At 32.4% G+C, this 5,982-nt stretch overlaps 1 long non-coding RNA gene across 1 annotated transcript; it reads left to right on the top strand.

The window, feature by feature from the left end:
- The first annotated feature begins 1,967 nt into the window (after positions 1–1,967).
- LOC143628408 (uncharacterized) lies at positions 1,968–3,801 on the top strand. The gene is made up of 3 exons (XR_013152737.1): positions 1,968–2,218; positions 2,688–2,766; positions 3,603–3,801. It is a non-coding gene; the product is annotated as an uncharacterized LOC143628408 (long non-coding RNA).
- Positions 3,802–5,982: the final 2,181 nt, after the last annotated feature.

Here is a 5,982-nt window from a genome sequence, read left to right on the forward strand (position 1 = left end):
ATGTCAAACTTGGTGTACTGAGATGCTAAGAGGTTCTATATCGATAGTGAGTCTTTTTCGATATTGTTGATATAGTTGATAGAGATTTTGTTTGATGTAGGGATAAGCTCGATACCATATCGGTGCTGATCATGAATTTTCCAATCCTAAATTTCTTAAAAACTTGGTATTAGTACCGAAAACTGCTAGGTTTGATACCGATACCATAGGCAAAAAATTTGAAACTACCGATACCGATCTCAAATTTCCCAACCCTGATTTTCTTAAAAAGATGGTACTTGTACCGAAGTGCTTGGCAAACTCTTATCTCTAGTCAATGACTCTATGTAGAGTTCACGTTCACAAGTTTAACAAAGTTGGCCACGAGACCACTCATATAGGCTGTTAATGTAAATGTTAAAAAGAATATTGCGTGAAGAACAATACCATACCGATACTAATCACGGATTTTCCAATCATGATTTTCTTAAAACTTGGTATTGGTACCGAAATGCTAGGTTTGATACCGATATCATAGGCAAAAAATTGGAAAATACCGGTACTAATCTCGAATTTTCCAATCCTGATTTTTCTTAAAAACTTGATACTGTCAGCTACTTATCTCTAGTCGACGACTCTATGTAGAGATCACGTTTACAAGTTTGACAAAGCTGGTCACGAGACCACTCATAGGTTGTTAATGTAAATGTTAAAAAGAATATTACGTGGAGAACATTCAATGTTTCTTTCTGTTGCTAATCCATGACCCTTCTTCAAATATGAAATGTGTCTAAAAGAGTTAGAGATCACATCTAATTGAATTCGTAGTCATTGGTTTAGCGTGCAAGAGGTTATTTCAAATTGGGAAGAATTTTCTTCTTTAGTATGTAAAATTAAAAATGGAATCAAATAAATTAAATTCTGGAAGCTTCGTAAAGTGCTTCTTTAAGTATTAAACTTCTATTTTTCATATTGACTTTTGAGAAATAGGCCCAGGTTACGTGATTCTCCACCAAGCGTCCAACGATTGAGAATTCGTCACATGCTATATTTTTCTTTATTTTCTTTATAAAGTGGGTGTATTGTTTTCAAAACGGGGTTGGATTCACATACATGATCTTCTAAGACAAGGAAGTAGCAGGTAGGGTATCAAACAGACTTCGGTTGTATTTAAACTAGCAGCAATGGAACCGTCTCGTCAAACTCTTTGTTATTGTATTTTAGGTTTTCGCTTTTCGATCTTTAACTTGTAGATTTGTGAATTTTTGTTCAAAACATTGTAAATTTTTAGTTATCATTTTGTTTTTTATTTATTTTCATTATTATGTCTTTTTTTCTCGACATATTGTGTTTTTTCTCTAACAGTGTTATTATGTTATGTTACTCAGCATTGTATCATATTTTGCTCGGCCTTACGTTATATTCAGTGGCGGATCTAAACTCAAAACCGAGCCGTAGCGCTCAAAATTTTTTTCCCCATATTTAATACAATGTTAACAAAACAAATATAAAAAACACGACAACAAATAAATTTAAACTAACCAGGTTAACGAACCAACATTGGCGAATCTAGGTTGGGCTGTAAATATTTCCTCTTCGGTTTTTGATAGCTTGAAACCGAGTCATTACATCTTCTTCATCTACTTTATCAAACGTTTCTCTTTCCACCGCACAAACTAAAGCATTGTTCAAATACTCATTACACATATTTGCACCGAATTATTATGAACACTATTAACTTTCCCAACGTGTTCCTTTAAGGCACCCGGTTTACTCCAATTACAAAAGCCTTCACTAACAAAAATCTCTTCCACTTTGATTACTAACACTTCCATTAAACAAGTAACAACATAAGCAATACGCTTTATCTTGTTTAGTGCTATACTCCAACCAATCATATTTATCAAACCATCTAATCTAAACTCTATCATATTTATCCCCTTTACCGTCACCCAAATTTTTATTTTCCCGCTCATCACTTATTTAGGATATTTTGTTCTTTTTTTTGGGTTTTATTTTCTTCTTTCTATCTCTATTTTCATTCCACGCATCATCTTCACAAATTCCTTCTTTTCCTGCTCTCCAGGCCTATGGGTTTTTCTCTATTGCAAATCAATCTATCGATGAACAAATAATTGTAAGGATATGTTCGATTTCCTCTCCGACGATTTAATTGATGAACACATAGCCGTTGATTAATCATCTCCTGATTCACAATATCTGAAGGGTTTTGATTTTGGTTAGTATTATTGTTTATTGAGATTTTATGATTATTGATTCTATGGTGTTGTGATTAGATTGTAGATTTGATAGTTTTGGGAAATAATTTGTGCTTTTTGTTTGGTTAGTCTGTGATTAATTGTTGATCTGATATAAGTTATTAGGATTAGGGTTTACGCTCATGGTGATCAATTATCTTGAGGTTTTTTTGTGTTTGGTTTGTTTCTTAATTGTGGTTTAGATTTAGGGTTTATGTTCATTAGAATTATAACTATTTAGCTTATTTTTTTAAAGAAGATTATTGTGTTCTTGCTCTTACAAGGTTTTTCACTATAATATTTATTAGTTCAACACTTTAATGTTACAATTGAGTAAGGAAAGGACCAGAAATAATCAGTAATATATGCTCTTTAAAATATCAAAATGGAATTGCTTAATATATGCATGCCCAAGTTTTGTGTATAATCAACAAAGTTATTGATATGCAGGCATCATTATGTTGTAAGCTGGTTGGTAATAAATAAGTCAAATTGGAAGGACATCAAGAAGGGCCATCGTGCTGCAAAGGTATTTTTCTTTTTGCGACATAACTTTAACAAATATACATTATGGAATATGCCAATACGGATATATCTACTGCATATTACTTATTAGTTTATAAAGGAGTCTGTCACTATGATCAAATTAATTGCTTGAATTTTACTAATGAGTCATGTGAGTCTTTTTGGTTTAAAAAAGGAAACAAGTTCCTTAAACAGGTCCATGTTGTGAGGTTTTTTGGTAATTGTCTTTAGAGGTGCACAAACCGGTTTAAAACTCAAAATCGGTTTGGGTTAAAATCGGTTCGGTTTGGTCAACAAAAGTCAAAACCAGTTTATGATCGGTTTTGGTTCGGGTTGAAACCGGTTTCTTACCATGTTACAATCGGTTCTGGTTCGGGTTTTGATCGGTTTCGGTTTGGGTTTTGACCGGTTTCGGTTCGATTAACCGGTTTGGAACCGGTTTTGATGGAGAAAATTACAAACCGGTTCCAAACCGACGGTTTCAATCGGTTCCAAAATGGTTTCTACATTATTGGTTTCAAACTGGCTCGGTTTCGGTTCAATTTTCGGGTCGGTTCGGTTAATCGGTTTATTTACCCACCTCTAATTGTCTTTAACTATGCAATCTAATATAGTCAACCTTATGTTTAAATTGGTCTTTGGTTTAATTTGTAACTAATATACACTAAAAAGCTAGAAAACTTATTTTTAGAATCAAGATTTGTCTATACTTAAACAACTGTTGACAAAAGTAATGCAAGGTAGAAACAATTAAGATGACTTTGCATTATATTAATTTTTATAACTTTTGTTTAACAAAGTTCAAGAAGTTACAAGCTGAATTGTTTTGTTTTTATGCAGATGAAATATGCTTTCCTTTCATATTGTAATTCCTCAGTGGAGAGGTTTAATCTTGATTAAATAAATATAACTAAGGAAAATTGTGAGAATTTATGGGAAGGCTCGACATTGCAGGTGTGGGATTTTTTTTTCATGTAATATAATAACATACATTATATATGATAGTGTGTACAAGCCAAAAGTGAAATGTATTACTAAACATTACACAATTTCAATTATATGTTTCTTATATGTTTTAGTAAATACGCTCGTTAGCAATATGATGTAAACTATGGTAATTTTTTTTAGTTATTACAATTTTATATATTTTTTAATTGAAATTTTTAATTTAATCTACACGGGTAACTAACCTAGTTTGACATTAAAGTTATAACCTCGTGGTTGACCATTAGAATAGTTTGACCATTTAAAGTTATAACCTCGTGGTTGAAAAGCTTATTTAACAAGATATGTTTCTTACGTGATCTGTTTAATTAGGATGATAACTAGTAATAAGTGGTCTATCGTCGGAGTCCGAAAAAAAGATCATCCAAATTGATTTTTGAACGTATTGAAGGACTTGAAGTCGAAGGAATATTTGAACTTGGACCGATATCTTCATTTTCTTGCAAATCATCAACCATATTTAAACATGAAGTTGAAATATTTAAACTGGGTGAAGATGAACCAATGTCATCGTTTTCTTTTCTTTGACGTTTAAAAAGGTTGCTAATAAGAGCTTGTTTACTCATCTTCAAAGATTCAAAGTTCCTAAACAAAATTTGAAACAAAAACCTAATATTAATAATCAATAACCAATATTCAATCCCAATTTGGCAATTTACACATAAAACTAAAAGGTTAGGGATGAGCTTTTTTTCCCGAATACCGAAACTGTACCGCTATCGTACTGGTACCGTACCAATACCGTACTGACTGATCGTAAGCGGAACCGGTATCGGCATTACTTTTTCTTAAATTCGGTATCGGTAAAAAACGGTATCGGTACCGGTACTTTGCGGTAAAAATCGGTATTGGTACCGAATTTATATAAGATAAATTTAGATATTTTTTAGGGCATCTTTTTTAAACTTTTGAAAATATCACTGATTATACTTACCTATTTTATGCAAATTTTAAGCAATCTATATTTCATCCACCAAAAAAGAATATGAAGTTAGTGTTACGAAACTATGAATTACTTAACACCATTATTTACTTACGAGTCGTAACTTTTTAATGTGTCATTCAAACTGAATATTGCGTCTTCATAACCATTGATACAATATATTTCTTTCGTGCAGCCCAAGAAACAAGCTTACGGTTTTGTGAGTATTTTATAAAAGAAACCTTGTCACTTTGTGATTTCCATTTTATGTTTAAAAAGTTGATTGTATTAATGATAAAATGATATATAATAATTTGAAGTTATTTCCAACATAGAATCAATTAAAAACCTTTTTTTTTTGTAGATAAGAAAAATAAAAAACTACTTTGGACTAGTTAAATGCTAAAAAAAAGTACAAAAAATGCTAAAGCCGTATCTAAGCGGTAAATTATCGAAATACCGGTACCAATACCGATATCGTACTGGTACCGAACCGATGTATGTTGTACGGTATTCGGTTCCTATTTTTCATCGAATGCGGTATCGGTATTTTCGATATCGGTACGGGTACGGTATCAGTACAATACCGATCCCATTCCTATAAAAGGTAATCAACACCTATTTAAACATAAACCTTAAATACCTATTCAATTCCAATTTAAACCTAAACCCTAAATCCTAAATTTATTTTAATTTAAACAAGAAATTGAAAAATCTTACATGTGGGCGGTGGTTGTGGACCGGTGGTGACAGGTGACTAGTGTGGTGGTGTGGAGGTTTGTCCGGCGCCGGCGGTGGTGTGGACTGTGGAGCTGCGTTGCTACTTTATTTTTATTTATTTATTTATTTATTTTTACTTTTGTTGTTGTAAATGGACAAGATGGATAGGTGAAGTGGTGAACGGGGGTTGGGTTGGGTTGGTTTAATGGGCTTTTTTTGTTTGGGCTTTGGATTTTGATTGGGTTTAAAACATATATTAGTTGGGCTTAAAATATTAGCGTTAACGTTATTTTTTTCTAGTGGTAACGAAACACGAAAGTCGCCCAAAATTTTGTTTTTTTTACACTACCGGTAAAAAGTTGAGCCGTAGCGGAGGCTACCCCTCCCCACAATGTATGCGCGCCACTGGTTATATTTTGCGGTCCATTATGTCTTTGGTACATTTCCTAGATTTAAAAAATTATGTATGATCTCAATCTTCAAAACATTATGTATATCTCTTCATTTTCATTTCTTACGAAAGTTGCTTTCTCCAAATTTTAAAAAATATCATTAAAATTAATGATCGATGTA

This window comes from Bidens hawaiensis, unplaced genomic scaffold, assembly GCF_021521415.1.
Source record: "Bidens hawaiensis isolate Kalapana, Puna unplaced genomic scaffold, B.hawaiensis_p1.1 tig00004973_1, whole genome shotgun sequence".
Taxonomy (NCBI): Eukaryota; Viridiplantae; Streptophyta; class Magnoliopsida; order Asterales; family Asteraceae; genus Bidens; species Bidens hawaiensis.